This window comes from Triticum dicoccoides, chromosome 6B (assembly GCF_002162155.2).
Source record: "Triticum dicoccoides isolate Atlit2015 ecotype Zavitan chromosome 6B, WEW_v2.0, whole genome shotgun sequence".
NCBI lineage: Eukaryota > Viridiplantae > Streptophyta > Magnoliopsida > Poales > Poaceae > Triticum > Triticum dicoccoides.
In genome coordinates, this window is record NC_041391.1 from 15,020,624 (window position 1) to 15,038,768 (window position 18,145).

At 43.4% G+C, this 18,145-nt stretch overlaps 1 pseudogene; it reads right to left on the minus strand.

Moving 5' to 3' along the window:
* The window catches only part of LOC119320554, a 49,198-nt pseudogene extending 31,514 nt beyond the window's left edge, over positions 1-17,684 (minus strand).
* Between the last annotated feature and the right edge of the window lie 461 nt (positions 17,685-18,145).

Below are 18,145 nucleotides of genomic sequence, written 5' to 3' on the forward strand. Positions count from 1 at the left end.
CCGCTGCCATGGCTTTCCGATCCGCACGACCGTCGCCGTGGTTTTGGATCTGCGGGAAGGGGAGAGGATGGCGATGGCGGTGGTGGCGTATGGATCTGGGAGAGAGAGGAGGGTAAGTCGTGCGGGGGACGAGTGGTGTGCGGGGGACGAGTGGTGTGTGGGGGAGAGTGGGTGGGTCTGGGTGGGTGAGAGGGTGGACGTTGGATCCATCCGCCGTGGACGACTCAGATTTCATAGAGCGGGGCGATCCGCGTGAGAGATCCTGATTGGTTCGATATTTTTGTCATTTAAAATAGTTTCTAAGTGCTAAAACATAGTAAAATGTGAAGCAACTGCTCGTATTATTTTGCAAAATGGCACCACTAAAATTTTCACTCAAATTATACCACATTTTATGAATGATCACCAACTTTAATGGATTTCCAATCTTTCTACCTATTTTGGCCATTTAAATGGGTTCCTTCCGAATCAGCTGGGACTGGGCAAATTAGAACTACACCTACTTCATATCTTGCTCGTTATTTTTTACATAAATCATTTTAAGATACACAAGTATATATTTCATCAGAGATGCGCCAATAGTTTTGCAAGATTCCACACATACATACAAATGGTCAAGCCTGCCGTTTTGACCGCATTTTGAAACGGGCATAAAAAATTCAAAAAAAAATCAGAAAAATGGAAAACCTTCGCATTGTGTCATTATATGTGACCAAGTTTCCAGGAAAAATAATAAAATTGTAATACAGAAATTTATTTAAAAAAGTGCTCTCAGAAATGAGTTGTCATGCATGAAGATTCAGGGCTTTCAAGCCAAATGATCAATCTGATGGCCACATTCATGGCATAGTTTGTTCAAATGACATCATATTGTGCACAAGGGTGCATCTTGGAATTCCAAACAATGTTGCCTAAGGGAGTTTTCACTTTCATTGCACAAAAGAGCCATTTTCCATTTTTTGAGTGCCTGAAATGAGGTTTTTTTGTGAAGGACCTCCCAAATAATTGTTGCAAAATTTGACCAAATAAATTTTCTAAAATACTAGGCCATATTTAATGCACAATTGACCAAATGGTTGGGTGTCAAAAGATTCGATCCACCTCTGGTGAAAAAGACAAATTTCCGCCGATTCAGTAGGAAGCGGGTCAAATTTGAACTGCAACTGCCTCATAGTTTGCTATTTATTTTTTCTAAAAAACATTTTTATGTACAAAAGTATCTATTTTAATAGAGAAACAACAAAAAAATTTCAAGATTCAACAACTAGCTAGGAACGGTCATTCCCGCCGTTTTGACCGCATTTTGAAACGGGCATAAAAAATTCAAAAAAAATCAAAAAATTGGAAAACCTTCGCATTGTGTCATTATATGTGACCAAGTTTCCAGTAAAAATAATAAACTTGTAATACGGAAATTTATTTAAAAAAGTGTTCTCAGAAATGAGCTGTCATGCGTGAAGATTCATGGCTTTCAAGCCAAATGATCAATCTTATGGCCACATTCATGGCATAGTTTGTTCAGATGACCTCATATTATGCACAAGGGTGCATCTTGGAATTCCAAACAATGTTGCCTAAGGGAGTTTTCACTTTCATTGCACAAAAGAGCCATTTTCCATTTTTCGAATGCCTAAAATGAGGTTTTTTTGTGAAGGACCTCCCAAATAATTGTTGCAAAATTGGACCAAATCAATTTTATAAAATACTAGGCCATATTTAATGCACAATTGACCAAATGGTTGGGTGTCAAAAGATTCGATCCACCTCTGGTGAAAAAGACAAATTTCCGCCGATTCAGTAGGAAGCGGGTCAAATTTGAACTGCAGCTGCCACATAGTTTGCTTTTTATTTTTTTATAAAAATCATTTTTAGGTATAAAAGTATCTATTTTATTAGAGAAACACCAAAAAAATTCCAAGATTCAACAACTAGCTACGAACGGTCATTCCCGCCGTTTTGACCGCATTTTGAAACGGGCATAAAAAATTCAAAAAAAATCAAAAATTGGAAAACCTTCGCATTGTGTCATTATATGTGACCAAGTTTCCAGGAAAAATAATAAACTTGTAATATGGAAATTTATTTAAAAAAGTGTTCTCAGAAATGAGCTGTCATGCGTGAAGATTCATGGCTTTCAAGCCAAATGATCAATTTCATGGCCACATTCATGGCATAGTTTGTTCAAATGACCTCATATTGTGCACAAGGGTGCATATTGTAATTCCAAACAATGTTGCCTAAGGGAGTTTTCACTTTCATTGCACAAAAGAGCCATTTTCCATTTTTCGATTGCCTGAAATGAGGTTTTTTTGTGAAGGACCTCCCAAATAATTGTTGCAAAATTGGACCAAATCAATTTTCTAAAATACTAGGACATATTTAATGCACAATTGACCAAATGGTTAGGTGTCAAAAGATTCGATCCACCTCTGGTGAAAAAGACAAATTTCCGCCGATTCAGTAGGAAGCGGGTCATATTTGAACTGCAACTGCCTCATAGTTTGCTATTTATTTTTTCTAAAAAACATTTTTAGGTACAAAAGTATCTATTTTAACAGAGAAACACCAAAAAAATTTCAAGATTCAACAACTAGCTAGGAACGGTCATTCCCTCCGTTTTGACCGCATTTTGAAACGGGCATAAAAATTCAAAAGAAATCAAAAAATTGGAAAACCTTCGCATTGTTTCATTATATGTGACCGAGTTTCCAGGAAAAATAATAAACTTGTAATACGGATATTTATTTAAAAAAGTGTTCTCAGAAATGAGCTGTCATGCGTGAAGATTCATGGCTTTCAAGCCAAATGATCAATCTCATGGCCACATTCATGGCATAGTTTGTTCAAATGACCTCATATTGTGCACAAGGGTGCATCTTGGAATTCCAAACAATGTTGCCTAAGGGAGTTTTCACTTTCATTGCACAAAAGAGCCATTTTCCATTTTTCGAGTGCTTGAAATGAGGTTTTTTTGTGAAGGACCTCCCAAATAATTGTTGCAAAATTGGACCAAATCAATTTTCTAAAATACTAGGCCATATTTAATGCACAATTGACCAAATGGTTGGGTATCACAAGATTCGATCCACCTCAGGTGAAAAAGACAAATTTCCGCCAATTCAGGAGGAAGCGAGTCAAATTTGAACTACAACTGCATCATAGTTTGCTATTTATTTTTTCTAAAAATCATTTTTAGGTACAAAAGTATCTATTTTATCAGAGAAACACCAAAAAAATTCCAAGATTCAACAACTAGCTACGAACGGTCATTCCCGCCGTTTTGACCGCATTTTGAAACGGGCATAAAAAATTAAAAAAAAATCAAAAAATTGGAAAACCTTCGCATTGTGTCATTATATGTGACCAAGTTTCCAGGAAAAATAATAAACTTGTAATACGGAAATTTATTTAAAAAAGTGTTCTCAGAAATGAGTTGTCATGCGTGAAGATTCATGGCTTTCAAGCCAAATGATCAATCTCATGGCCACATTCATGGCATAGTTTGTTCAAATGACCTCATATTGTGCACAAGGGTGCATCTTGGAATTCCAAACAATGTTGCCTAAGGGAGTTTTCACTTTCATTGTACAAAAGAGCCATTTTCCATTTTTTGAGTGCCTGAAATGAGGTTTTTTTGTGAAGGACCTCCCAAATAATTGTTGCAAAATTGGACCAAATCAATTTTCTAAAATACTAGGCCATATTTAGTGCACAATTTACAAAATGGTTGGGTGTCAAAAGTTTTGATCCACCTCTAGTGAAAAAGACAAATTTCTGCCGATTCAGCAAGAAGCGGGTCAAATTTGAACTGCAACTGCCTCATAGTTTGCTATTTATTTTTTCCAAAAATAATTTCTGGTTACATAAGTACCTATTTAATCATAAATACATGGTTTGGTGGCAATACATCAAGGTTTGGACGGTGGTCGAGGGCCCCAACTCTAGAGTGCGTAAACTCGCATGCCGCCACGTGGTCACCGCGTGACCGTGGCGTTGCCTTGTGTTCTGGGCGGCCTAGGCATGTCTAGTGGGTTGAGAACTCCCCAGGTAGGTGCTAGGAAGAAAATTACAACATAATATTCTCACAAGGAGACCGATCGATGCTTAAACATCAATTAGCAGCCAAGTGTTTGATTAGCGGTACGGGAAATGTACATGGCTAATGGGCGTGAGTTTTGGATGAGGATGATCAGTTACTAAGAAGACCGTCTTCACAAATTTTCATCTCAAAAGGAGGAGCCTAGGTGGTACTTGCTTTGCAAACTACCACACTGGACATAAATACGAATGTTGAAGCTCGGCTCAAAATAATGAATGGACTGAGCTGGCATTTGGTGGAGGATGGTTATTTGGGCATAGAAAAGCACTGTAGAAAATGGATACTATTTGGACATGCCAAAGTGGTACTTCCTTCACAAACTGTTGTTCTGAACAGAATAGGAAAATGAATATTTTTGAATTATTTTTGAACTAGGCAAGGAAGGTTTTTACATATTTGACGAAGATATGACCCAAAGAATTTATGAGATTTTTTTGGGAATTTTGGGAATGACAGACATATAGGTTGCTTCACAACCTAGGGCAAAAACTGCCACATGGACATGACACATAGGCAAAACTGATGAGGTGGTGCCTAGTCATAGCAACCCACCACAATTTACAAGGCTATGACCATCTATATTGGTCGTTAACAACTAGAAATAAGGCAGCGGACTAGCGCTGTTTGCTTTATGACCTTTTCGTGTAAGGAAATTACGACCTTTCTGACCAAAATGGTCGCAATGGTTTAGGGTTTGGAGCCCCTCGAACAGCTTTTGACCAATTGGTCTGAAATGGTCATAGATCTATGACCAATTCTTCCAGGGTCACTGAGAGAAGGTCACTAGTTGACATATTTCTTGTAGTGGTTCATCCCAGTCACTGAGCCCATAGAGTTTTTCTTTGATGCACCAACCTGGAGTTTAGGAAAGAGCATGGCAGCCCACATCACCATGGGACGCATTGGAGAAGTTTACCACAAGGATCTCAAGGATACTATCTACAAGATTTGTGGGCGCCGAGATGAGCAATGGGAGATGATCAGCACCAGGAAGGATAGGTCCATTGCAGCTTTTATCCAGGAGTTAAACCAGCACATTCTTCGCCAGGAGAACCAGATGTGCGCAGGCATGATAGAACTGAAGAAGGCAATGACCAGGATCACGGAGCTGGAAGAAGAACTCAAGTCTACACGCGATGGATACGAGGAGGAAATGACGATACTTGTGGAGAAGAATGATGATCTAACAAGGAAGCTAGGAGTGTTCATGGGAGACCCTGCGCCAGGAGGAGAAGACGACGATTACACTTGTCCGGAGAACTACATCATTATCGACAACACCGACTTAGATCCCAACGATAGCGATGATGACTATGTTGATGAAGTTGAAGCAGATATCATGGAGTCTTCCACCGGTCAAACTTTCTAGTCGACCACCATATCAGTAGTAGTATTCCCCCATGTATATAGTATAGTCCGAGCACTTTTGTAACAATAGTTAGACAGATTGTATGCCCTTGTTTGAATTGATTGAAGTGAAATTGATTGTGTTTGTCTCATGAGCATATGGGTAGTGTTTTCCCCCTAGACCTCATTCTATTATGTTTTCTCACCTTTTCTAAACCTATCAGATGCCTCCGAGACGTGACAATGGATTTGCTTTCCCACTGGAGCTCACCCCATTGATCCAGCAACAGAATACCCTGATGCAGCTACTAGTCCAGAATCAGAACCAAGGCAACAACAACAACAACAACCCACCACCACATGTTGATCACTTAGCCCATTTCCTAAGGCCGAATCCACTGGTGTATTCTGGTAGCACCGAGCCGATAGTTGCAGATGATTGGCTCCGCAAGATTGGAAGGGAGCTGACCACGGCAGGATGCACAGATGCGGAGAGAGTGTGTTTTGCCTCACACCAGCTTGATGGACCCACATCATCATGGTGGGAGAATTTCACAGCCACTTACCCCATCGACACTGTCACATGGGATCAGTTTCAGCAGGTGTTTCGCACTGCCCATGTTTCAGCAGGAGCTATGGCCATGAAGAAGCGAGAGTTTTGCAACTTGCGCCAAGGAGGACACACAGTAGGACAGTATGTGGATGACTTTAGTAAGTTAGCATGATATGCCCCTGATGATGTTGCTACAGATGACGCTAAGCAGGAGAAGTTTCTGGAAGGACTGAATGATGAGCTGAGCATGCAGTTGATGGTGGCAAACTTCAACAACTACCAGGAGTTGGTAGATAGAGCGCTCATGATTGAAGGGAAGCAACAGCAGATAGACAGCCGCAAGAGGAAGTATGCCCAAGGGAAGTACAATTCGGGAGCTCAGCAAAAACCTCGTTTTACCCCGAACTCTGGAGGACACATTCACCATAACCACGGAGGTCATGATTCCAATGGAGGGATTCCACATAACCATAGTGGCCCCAAGAATGGGAATGGGAATGGAGGAAGCAACGGTCAGAACCGTTCCAACCCAGCAACGCCCGCCATGAAGGATTTAAGTCACGTTAATTGCTACAAGTGCCAGAAGACTAGACATTATGCCAATGAATGTCCTGAAGCTAAGAATGGAAATGGCAATGGAAGCTCTAGGAAGAAGCCCAACCCGTTTCAACAGGGGACAAGTGAACCACGTTAGCGTGGAGGAGGTTGAAGCACAGTCGGATGCAGTAATAGGTAAGTTTTTGGTTAAGACATTTACTGCAATCGTTCTTTTTGATACTGGTGCATCGCATTCATACATATCAAGGGGATTTGTGGATATAATTTGCCCACCAAAGTCCTTAGAACACCGATGTTAGTAAGTTCGTCGGGAGTGGAACATATGGCAAGTGAAGGATGTTTTCAGATGCCATTGACCATAGGTAGGCATGTTTTCCCCTCGGATCTGATAATTCTAGAGTCGCAAGGATTGGATGTGATTCTGGGTATGGATTGGCTATCGATGTATGGAGGAAACATTGATTGTGCTAGTAAGTCGATTTTACTCACCACCCTAGAAGGAAGAAGGATTAGGTATGTATCCAGGTATATGCCGAAGAGGACTCAAGTGAATTCCTTATCAGGAGTTGTACAGGAGGAAGTACCAGTGGTGAATGATTTCCCTGATGTATTTCCGGAGGAGTTGCCAGGTATGCCACCGGATAGAGACATTGAGTTTTTGATTGAGCTTTTGCTAGGCACGGGGCCAATATCTAACAGACCGTACAGGATGCCCGCAAAGGATTTGGAGGAGATTAAGAAGCAGATTAAGGAGTTACTGGATAAAGGATATATTCGCCTAAGTTTCTCACCTTGGGGATCACCAGTGCTTCTAGTGGAGAAGAAGGATGGATCGTTAAGGACGGTTGTTGATTATCGTGGATTGAATGAAGTGACAATCAAGAACAAGTACCCGCTGCCCATGATCAATGATTTGTTTGACCAGTTGCAAGGAGCTAAAGTATTTTCCAAGATCGATCTGTGGTCAGGATACCACCAGCTGAAGATTTGAGAGCAGGATATACCCAAGACAGCTTTACCACAAGGTATGGGCTATATGAGTATAATGTTATGTCGTTTGGCTTGACTAACGCGCCTGCCTATTTCATCAACTTGATGAACAAAGTATTTATGGAGTTATTGGATAAGTTCATCGTGGTGTTCATTGATGATATTCTGGTCTACTCAAAGAATGAAGATGAACATAAGGAGCATTTGCGTTTGGTACTTGGAAAGCTCAGAGAACATCAGCTATATGCTAAGTTCAGCAAATGTGAGTTTTGGTTGAAGGAAGTTGGATTCCTCAGACACGTTATATCCGGAGAAAGAATAGCCGTAGACCCCACAAAGGTTGTCACTGTGACAAATTGGGAAGCACCCACGTCAGTTGGAGAGATCCGGAGTTTTCTAGGACTCGCAGGATACTACAGGAGGTTCATTGAGAATTTCTCCAAGATTGCAAAGCCCATGACGGAATTGTGGAAGAAGGACACCAAGTTCAAATGGACCGAGGAATGTGAGGCCAGTTTTCAGGAGTTGAAGAAACGTTTGGTTACAACTCCAGTGTTGATTCTTCCAGATCAACGCAAGGATTATCAGGTGTATTACGATGCTTCTCGTCGAGGACTTGGAGCAGTGCTTATGCAGGATGGAAGAGTGGTTTCATATGCCTCACGACAGCTTAAACCCCATGAGCTAAATTATGCTACACACGATTTGGAGTTAGTAGCTGTAGTGCATGCCATGAAGACGTGGAGACATTTTCTCATCGGAAATCACTGTGAGGTGTACACGGATCACAAGAGTTTGAAGTATATATTCACGCAGAAGGAGCTGAATCTCAGGCAAAGGAGATGGTTGGAGCTCATCAAAGATTATGATATGAAGTTGCATTATCACCCCGGAAAGGCTAACGTAGTAGCTGATGCGTTGAGTCGCAAGAGCCATGTTAATACACTCTTGACCGGAGAGTTACCCAAGGAGTTAGCAGAGGATCTTCGTGAGCTATGTTTGGAGATAGTTCCTAGAGGCTATGTAGCAGCATTGAAAGTTCAGTCTACTTTGATGGCTAAGATCAGAGAAGCTCAGAAGACGGATAAGGAGATTGCCGAGATAAAGGAAAGGATGAGCAAGGGAAAGGCTAAGGGATTTCGTGAGGATGAACATGATACCTTATGGTTTGAAGACCGTATATATGGCCTAATGACCCAGAGATTAGGAAGTTGATTCTGCAGGAGGCCCATGATTCGCCGTATTCGATTCACCCAGGAAACACCAAGATGTATTTGGATTTGAAGGGCAGTTTCTGGTGGACCGGAATGAAGAAGGATATTTCGGAGTATGTAGCAGTATGTGATGTTTGTCAGAGAGTGAAGGCAGAGCATCAGAAGCCAGCAGGATTGCTACAGCCATTGCCGATACCCGAATGGAAGTGGGATAAGCTAGGCATGGACTTTATCACGGGATTGCCCAGGACTCGCTCAGGCTATGACTCGATTTGGGTTGTAGTCGATCGTTTGACAAAGGTGGCTCATTTCATCCCAGTGAAGACCATTTACACCAGTGCTAAGTTGGCAAAGATATACATGACCAGGATCGTATGTCTGCATGGAGTTCCGAGGACCATTTTATCAGATAGAGGAACCCAATTTACCTCAAAGTTCTGGAATCAGTTGCATGAAACTTTGGGTACCAGGCTAGAGTTCAGTACGGCCTTTCACCCGCAGACGAATGGATAGACCGGGAGAGTCAATCAGAATCTGGAGGACATGTTGGGAGCTTGTGCGCTAGACTATGGATCTAGTTGGGACGAAAATTTGCCATATGCAGAGTTCTCTTACAATAACAGCTATCAAGCTAGTTTGAAGATGGCCCCTTTCGAAGCCTTCTACGGAAGGAGGTGCAGGACCCCGTTACTGTGGGATGAAGTTGGAGACCGCTAGCAGTTTGGACCAGATTATTAAAGAGTCTGAAGAGAAGGTTAAGTTGATCCGCGATAGACTCAAAGTAGCCCAATCCAGGCAGAAGAGCTATGCAGATTCTAAACGCAAGGAGATAGTTTACGAAGTCGGAGACAGAGTATATCTTCGTGTGTCCCCACTTCGAGGAGTTAAGCGTTCTGGAGTCAAAGGAAAGTTAGCATAACGTTTTGTGGGACCATACAAAGTTTTGGAACGTATGGGAGAAGTTGCTTACAAATTGGAATTGCCTGAAGGATTGTCAGGAGTTCACGATGTGTTCCACGTTTCCCAGTTGAAGAAGTGCCACGCAGAGATGGCCAATATATCTCTAAGAGATACAGTGCCACTGGAAGCGATTCAGTTGGATAGCGATTTGACCTACGAGGAGAAACCGGTCAAGATCCTCGAGTTTGCCAGCCGAGTCACACGCAACATGGTTATCAAGTTCTGCAAAGTTCAGTGGAGCCACCATACCGAAGATGAAGACACCTGGGGAAGAGAGGAAGATCTACGAAAGGACCACCCTCACCTATTTTCTAGCCAACCCGAATCTCGAGGGCGAGATTCATCTTAAGGGGGGTAGGTTTGTAACATCCCAAATTTTCAATTTGGCATGTTATACTTAGATCATCAATTGCATATCATATTTTGATGCATTTTTGGTTGGTCCTCGAAATTCTACACAACTCAAAGACCCACGGAGAGAGTTGGGGATTTCAATATTTTCATATTTGAGTTTTCTCAAATTTTTAAAAGGGGATCATTTGGTTTTAATTCTTTTTCTTTTCTAATATTTCTAAAATAAAAATATATGAGAGGAGATAATATAACTTCTCCAAAATAAATGATATATTAGAGGGGAAAATAGTAAAAATCAAATAAATATTTTATTTGGAGTTTTATTGCAATTTTACTTGAATTAGAAAAATTGCATATTTTCAAAAATTGCATTTTAGGCCAAGAAAATGTTCATCTTGTTCTAAATATTTTATTTAGACGATGAAAATCTGTTTTGGCATTTTTAGAATTTTTTTCTTCTAGGATTTGTTTAGTTTCGGTGGAATTGAAAAAAAATTAAAAAATGCTCAGCGCCCGACCGGGCCGAAGCCCAGCCGAGCCGGCCAGCCCAACCCCGCGCCGCCACCGACATCGTCGGGCAAGACCGAGACAGACACGCCTCGTCGCTGCCGTGCCCCCTCGCCCAAGCCGCCTCCCCTCCCCCCCCTTTATAAGCCGAGCTCGGGGCCCCCTCGGGACCCCAAGTCACCGCAGCCGCCGCCCTCCGCCGCCTCGCAAGCTGCGCCACCGCTGACGCCGCAAGTCGCCGCCACGCCTCGTCGCCGTCGTCGCCCCGCCACCCCACCGCCACCCACCGCCGCCCCGGAGCCCCGCCGCCGCAAACCGGACCCCGCCGGAGCCGCCGTGCCTCGCCGGAGCCCCGCCGAGGTAGCCAACGCCGTCGCCGGTTTTCGTTAGAAAACCGTTTGTTTTTTTTCGAAAACCCTAGGTTTATTTTTTTAGATCGGTTTTTTCGGTTTAGTTTAATTAGCGGACGTTCGTCCGTACGTTTGATTTAACGAATGGAGTTCACCCATTAGCCGCAGACTGCGAACGTTCGTTTGTTAGCATGTTCGTTAGTTTTTCTTTTTCCAGGGTTTTCCGCGATTATTTTCGATCGTGATTTCAGCCCGCAGACAGAGAGCATGCCCTCTTTCTGTTTAACCAACTTGAACAAGATTTTGGTACTGTGAAATTTGACCTAAGTCCAGTTTAGTAATCGGATCTTGTTTCTTCCGCAGTTTGAGTTTTGTTGCTTCGTTTGATTTGATTCTTTTTGCAATCCGGAGTTCTTGATTTGAACTTTCTGGTTAGATCTCTTATTTGAGTTTTACTCGTGTTCTAGTTGAGTGCTTATCGTGTGTTTGTTTGTTTGCAATAGAGTACCCAGAGTGCGAAGCGTGCTGCTACGAGTCTCTAGGTTTCACGGATCATCAGCAAGGCAAGTAACACTTTGATCATACCTCTTTACTACCCAGTTTTATTGCATTAGATCAATCCTCACACATTGCATGATTAGTATCTGATTAATATGTGGGTTTTGGGAAGTCGATGAGGTAGTACCTATTCACCTGTTTATTATCAAACCTTTGGTAGTTACTTCTACGTACTGCTTATATTGCTATGCTATGCTAGTAGACATGGATTGGGTGAGTGTTTCCATGACAGATGTGAGTTTTGTTAATTAATGGTTAACTTAAGGTGGCTACTTAAAGACACATTTGGGTGGGTTGAGGCACCTGGGAAACCCAGTGTTGCCTGTTTTTCTTGGAAATCCCGGGGTTACTGTGTGATTTTCCTATAGACCACCACCCAGGCTCAAAGGGATCATAAGATTATTCATGCTAGAAACTTCCGTGTGCAGCCACAAGCTAGTATGGGCTCTAGCATAGTTGATTAAGTCATGTGAACTCTTAAAGTGGTAGAGTAGCAGATGTAGGGGAAAGTAGGTGTAACTGTCTATCCATCGTAAGGTGCTAACGCTTCTGAAAGACTGTGTCTCGGTCATTCGTTTCTCAAACATCATGTAGTACGAGAAAATCAACGGAGGCGATCGAGTCTTGTGGGGAAAAGTGCGCAAACCTCTGAAGAGTGTACAAACTAATCATGGTTAGCCGTGTCCCCGGTTATGGACATCTTGAGTATCTGGTTCTTGGATTATCATGTTGATCTCATCACTCTTAATATAATTTGATTTGGGTTTAATGATGGTGCTTAATTGAGATTGAGTTGGGTGAACGTTCTCAATGTTTAACAACCACCACGATAATTAAATAAAATTTATTCCTTTGTTGTAGGAAAAAATTGGCTTTATGCAAAACTGTAACCATAGAGCTTTCCACCTGCCATATTGCATGTAGTGATAGCAATTATTCTGTTCATTACTCTATGTGTTACATTGCCAGCATATTCCATGTGCTGACCCGTTTTCGGACTGCAACGTTCATGTTACAGACTTTTCATATGACGAGTAAGGTGCCTTAGGTCGTGATCTTTCACTCAGTGATGTTGTTGGAGTTGATGGACTCACTTTATCTTTCAAGCCTTCCGCTGTTATCGTTTTTAGATGGCCTTAGCCATATTTTTGTAATATATTCTCTTTTGAGATATTCGATGTAATAAGTGTGTGATTGCTACTCTATTATAAATCCTTGAGTACTGTGCGTGTCAGCATTACCGATCCAGGGATGACACTGATGCACAGAGATCAGACTATTTGAGGTCTGGCCGCTACATGTATATAGACGCATTTTAGTGTGTTTGTTCATTTATTTTAGTCGGTATGTAGTCCATATTGAAATATCCAAAACATCTTATATTTCTGATTGGAGGGAGTATTATATTTTGTGTGTGGCGTGATAGAGAATGAGCTTTTACATTAGGATGCTTTTGATACTTTGGGTCTGGGCCGCAGGGGCGATTACTCCGACACTGAGCCCGTGTTTTCACTTCATATGGTCTAGGAAGCGTTCATCATTCCATCTATAGTGCAGTAAGTATTTCTCTCGTTGGTCTCCGACGGAGAAGCCAACGATATAAGTGATTATCAAAAGTGAGAAGCTTTGCTCTCGAAACTTGACATCCTTGATTCAATTGAGAATTTTGTTTATAAGATTCAGTCATAAAATGATGTTTGCTTTGTTTTGAATTGATGCAGAGTAATCTTTCTCGCCATTCCAAGTTATTCTTTTCTTCCTAGAAAGATTTGCTCGGCTGTAGTGGTTGCAAACTTGCAAAGAATGGACCTAAATTGCACCATAGATGAAATCACATGGCCGGGGTTGCTCGACCTCCACGAGAAGTGGAGGGGGATAGGAAATCATAGCGGAGAAACATGGACGAGAGGTTTGTGCAGGGGTTGCAACGGGCCAGTTGAATCACTTATCTTTGGAAGGCCTTCGTGGCCAGTTCTATTGCTTTAAAAGTAGTCTTACCAGTGGCAGGCTTTACATGTCCTATTTCAAATAACCATTCCTACTCCAGAATTTCCATGTGCAGAAAATAGACATGTGTCCCAGGGCCTAAAACCGTGGGGCAAAAATAGTACTCCCTCTGTTTCTAAATATAAGTCTTTGTAGAGATTTCATTATAGACTACATACGGAGCAAAATGAGTGAATCTACACTTAAATGCATCTATATACATTCGTATGTGATCCATAATGATCTCTACAAAAACTTATATTTAGGAACGGAGGGAGTAGCTAGGAACATCAGAACAGATATACAACTGGACCACGGATGATCATAGGCTTGTTTCTCTCCCTTGCCATGGAAGTTGGTCGCTCTAGTTATGCTCGTCATTATCAACAATATGCAAATTATTGTGGCCAGGTCACTTAAACACTGCATGTGGCCGGGCACATGTATCGTATGAATTGCTGGGTTGGTCAGAGAGCTTTATTTTATTTTGTAGCTATACCCTTTAATGGACCGACATACTAGCAAGTAGTAAAGGTTAAGATCAAAGCATGCAATAATGGTCCATCAATGGTAATCATGGTTTCATTGAACAACCACCAGCTCGCCTCACCACTGCATAGAAATCGCCGGCTAGGAATTTTATGTGATGGTTAGATCAGAACATGCAGTGGTCCATCTATAGCAATCATGGTTTCATTTGGGGGGCATCGGCATGCATACTTCTTCTTTCTTTATTTATTTTGGCAAATAAGCATATAGTCCCGACAATCGACGTCTATGAAGTATGAACAGATGGTACCTACCCAGTCACCTCAATGCCCTATGTTTTGGGAGCGACCTGTACAATCACACCTTTATATCTCCCTTGATCTAGAAATAATGTTGCATCGTCGTCTAAATAAAGGCAGCAAGGACACAATAAAGGCAGAAGGGACACAATAAAGGGCTCGCACTAACTGCACGTTAATACAGACACAATATTTATGTTTAGAGGGAAAAATTTAAGTTGCCAGCGCCACGGACTAACGTGTGAACATGCCACCTTGTACTCCATCAGTTTTTATTTACTCCGCATATTAGCTTTGGTCAAAGTCAAGCTTTATAAACTTTGACAAAGTTTATAAACAAAAATATTAACACGTACAATTACAAATCAACACCATTAGATTTATTATTGGACGTACTTTCGCATCATATAGATTTGTTATCTTAAATATTTATATTCTTTATTATAAACTTGGTCAAACTTTACGAAGTTTGACTTCAGTCAACTCTAATATGCTAAATACAAACGAAGGGAGGGAGTAGAATCATCTCAAACAATAAATATGTCTTAAAATCAGTAAATGGAACAAGCCAAAACAATCTGGGCACGATCCCTTCTTGGTAAATTCCACATTAAACAAATGTACCTTCCCCGCAAAAAAAAAACCCAACAACAACAAATGTGCCTTCCTTTGTTGTGTTGTGTTGTGACCATGGCCTTCTTTTAGAGGCTGCAAGAAGAAAAATGGAGAGGTTTGGTGGAATGGGTAACCCTAAATTTAGAGCCAAAATAATTTATCAAAATTCATGTGGTAAATATAGTGTCTATCCTAGTACAATCATGGGGTACATTGGTAAGCTATCGAGCATCAATCACAATTTTCTTGTATGATGCCGACCCATCAAAATAAGCGTTGTGGTATGCAGGGATGGCTCAGCGAGCTAGTGTGCCATCCCAGGCGTGAGGCTTCCGACTCCGGCCAAGGTATTTCTTTTTCTTCTTTTCATATTTTTCAACACCATTCTACTATTTCGGTCGGTTTTAAAATCCCACTGCCCCTCGCCCGCTTTTGGAGGAGTTCTTGCCGGCGTTTGTGGGCTTTTGTCGCCGCCTCCGGTACGAGGGAAACCACGTCCACCGGTGATACCCATCGATCCCAACACCGTCCGTGTGGTGCTGCAAAGCCACCTGCCGTCAACGCTTCTATAGGCCTGTTGCCTGTGTAACGAGGCCGAGGTGCTCTTTACCGGCCGCGTCTCCACCACGAGCCGCGCTCATGTCTTTACCATAGCAAGCAGCCAAAACGTAATCATATACATGCAATATTTGCGTCGGTACATGTACCTCGCCCATGAAAGGTGTGAGTGTGTGTCCTGTAGGGAGCACAACTGTACGGGGCCGCTAGTGTACACCTAGGAACACATTACACCCATTGAGCGTCGGGAGAAAGGCGGCCAACCAGCTATGTCACATGACGCAAGCTGGTTGACCGCGGTGAGAAATCTTTTAAGAAAAAAATTAGATGGAGGTGAGGATTTTATTTGAAATGTTTTGTTTCTTTTAGATGGAGGTGAGTACCTCATCTTTCCTTTTTAAATGAAGAGCAATGCAAAGTGGCGCTCGTTGGTAGGCTGCGGTGGTATTTTTTTATTTTTTATTTTTTACTTCTTTTTTAGATGGAAGTAAGGATATTTTTTCTGAGATGTTTATTAAGATGAAAGCGGGGAATCCATGTACTTTTTTAAATGAAAGCATGCACATGACTTCCTCTCAAGCAGCACCACAAGGTGGCGCATCAACCACTAGTATTTAATATTTATGCCAGCCGCTGGAACGCCGAAGACTTCCACGGTGTAAGCACCTATTTCCAGTTACGGACAGGTATCTTATGCAGGTTGAGGAATGTGTCGCTTTCTTTCTTCCAGGAGAAGAGAGAAAGGCGATCTCGCCTCATGCCGCCAGGGCACCTTTCTCCACCGCCGTCCTCCGGTGGCTCCACTCCGCTGATGACCTCGATCGTCGGAGGTGAGGGGGGTCGCCGGATCCACGCGTGTGGATTATTTTAGGCATTAGTTTTTTAGGATTTTGGGTTGTTCATCGTCATGGCTTCAGCGGTGACGATGGCGGCGCCGACTAATAAACCTTCAGATCATTTCCCAACGAGGCGAACCACTTTTGAGGTGGATTTGGAAATCAAACTGCTCAAGCAAGGATGGTGTGGCGGCGGCGGTATCCTCGTGGTGGACTTGTGTCCTCGGGCTCCGCCGTTGCGATGACGTTTGCTCCAGCATCGGCGTGGCGCTCGGGAGGTAGTGCAGGAGCCGATGTAGATTGTGATTTGCATCGACGACATCTGAAAGATGGTGGATCTGGGTTCGTGGTTCGTGGCAGGCAGGTATGGTTTCCTCCTCCAACGTCTTAGTTGGGCGGGGGTGCCAGATCCGGAGTTTGATAGCGTGTCCGGAGTGTTGCCCGGTATGATTCGTTCAACGGCAATGGCTTCAACTTTATTGGCGAGCCACCTTGGCGGTCCGCACAGCTGCATATCAGCGATGGAGCCGCATCGAGCTCGGGTGTGGAGGTGATCTGTATTTTCTCCTTTGGTGGCTGCTATGGTGGTGTCAGAAGCAGGTGACTGGAGTTGGTGTCAAGCTCAAAGAATTCTTCAGTCTTGTTTGTAATTTTACTTCTTGGCTGGTGTTCCTGTGTACAAAGCTAGCGTACTGCTGTCTTTTCAGTTTTGTTAGGTCAATATGTACGTGGCTTGTACTATGATCCTTATGATATAAATGAGACACGTATTACCATGCAAAAAAGCACCTATTTCCGTCAAATTTGTCGGTATGCTCATGTTTGTATGCATCTCGTCTCCGGTATAGGAAACTACTGGAACCTAGACTGATCACAGTCCTGCAGCGCGTCATCCCTACGAGGTTAAGAGCAACTTTAGCAGATCCCGCAAAATCTCAACCCGCAAAACGTGTTTGCAGTTCGACGCGGATCTCGTTTGCGGGTTGAAAACGTGCGCAGTCGAACAGAAACCATATATGAAACTGCAAAATTTGAAATAAAGTTTCACAGGAGAAGTTGCAACCATAGTAGTTCATCACATACTACATATACTACATGATCAAACACTAGTTCATACTACATACTTCATTCACTACTAGTACTAGAGGGGGTGAGGATCTAACGGCGGCGAGCTCGCGGCCATGGACGGCGGTTGAGGAGCTCAATCCTCCTCGTCGGAGCTGCCGAGGTCGATGTACTTCGCCTTCTTCTCCTCGCGGATGCGCCGCCACTCGTCTTCCTTCTCCTTGGCGGCAAAGTTCGCCGTGATCGCCTGCTGGAACACGAGGTAGTCGAGCTCCTCGTGGTGGCGCCGGTGCTCCGCCTCCTCGCAATCTGCGTTCGGCAATGGCGGTCGCGACCGCGTCAACATCGGCAACAAAGTCCTAGGGCCCGATGATGCCGCGGCGCTCTGCCTCCTCGGGCTCCTGCTTGACGGCGACGGTCTCGGTCTCCTCCGGCTCCTCCGACCACTCCCTCTTCATGGGGAGAAGGCTCGCGCCGAAAGAGGGCCTCGCGGAGGAGGGCGTACGCCCGTGCCGATGGTCGTATTCCTCCGTTTCACAGACATGGAAGGTCGGCGGCGGCGAGAGGCCCCTGTTTGTCCACTCCCTTGCCCTGCGCTTCCTTGCGCCGTCCGACCGGACACACCGCTCGCGCTCGGGATCGCTGCCGCCGCCGGATTTGCTCCCGGAGCCGCGACAGGAGCTCCACATGCGACGCCACATGGCAGCTGGAGGCGGAAGGGGCTCACCGGCGGCAAGAAATGTGAGGATGGGAGTGGGGAATTGCGGAGCGACGCGGCGGCGGGGGGATAGGATTTCTACCCGCAAA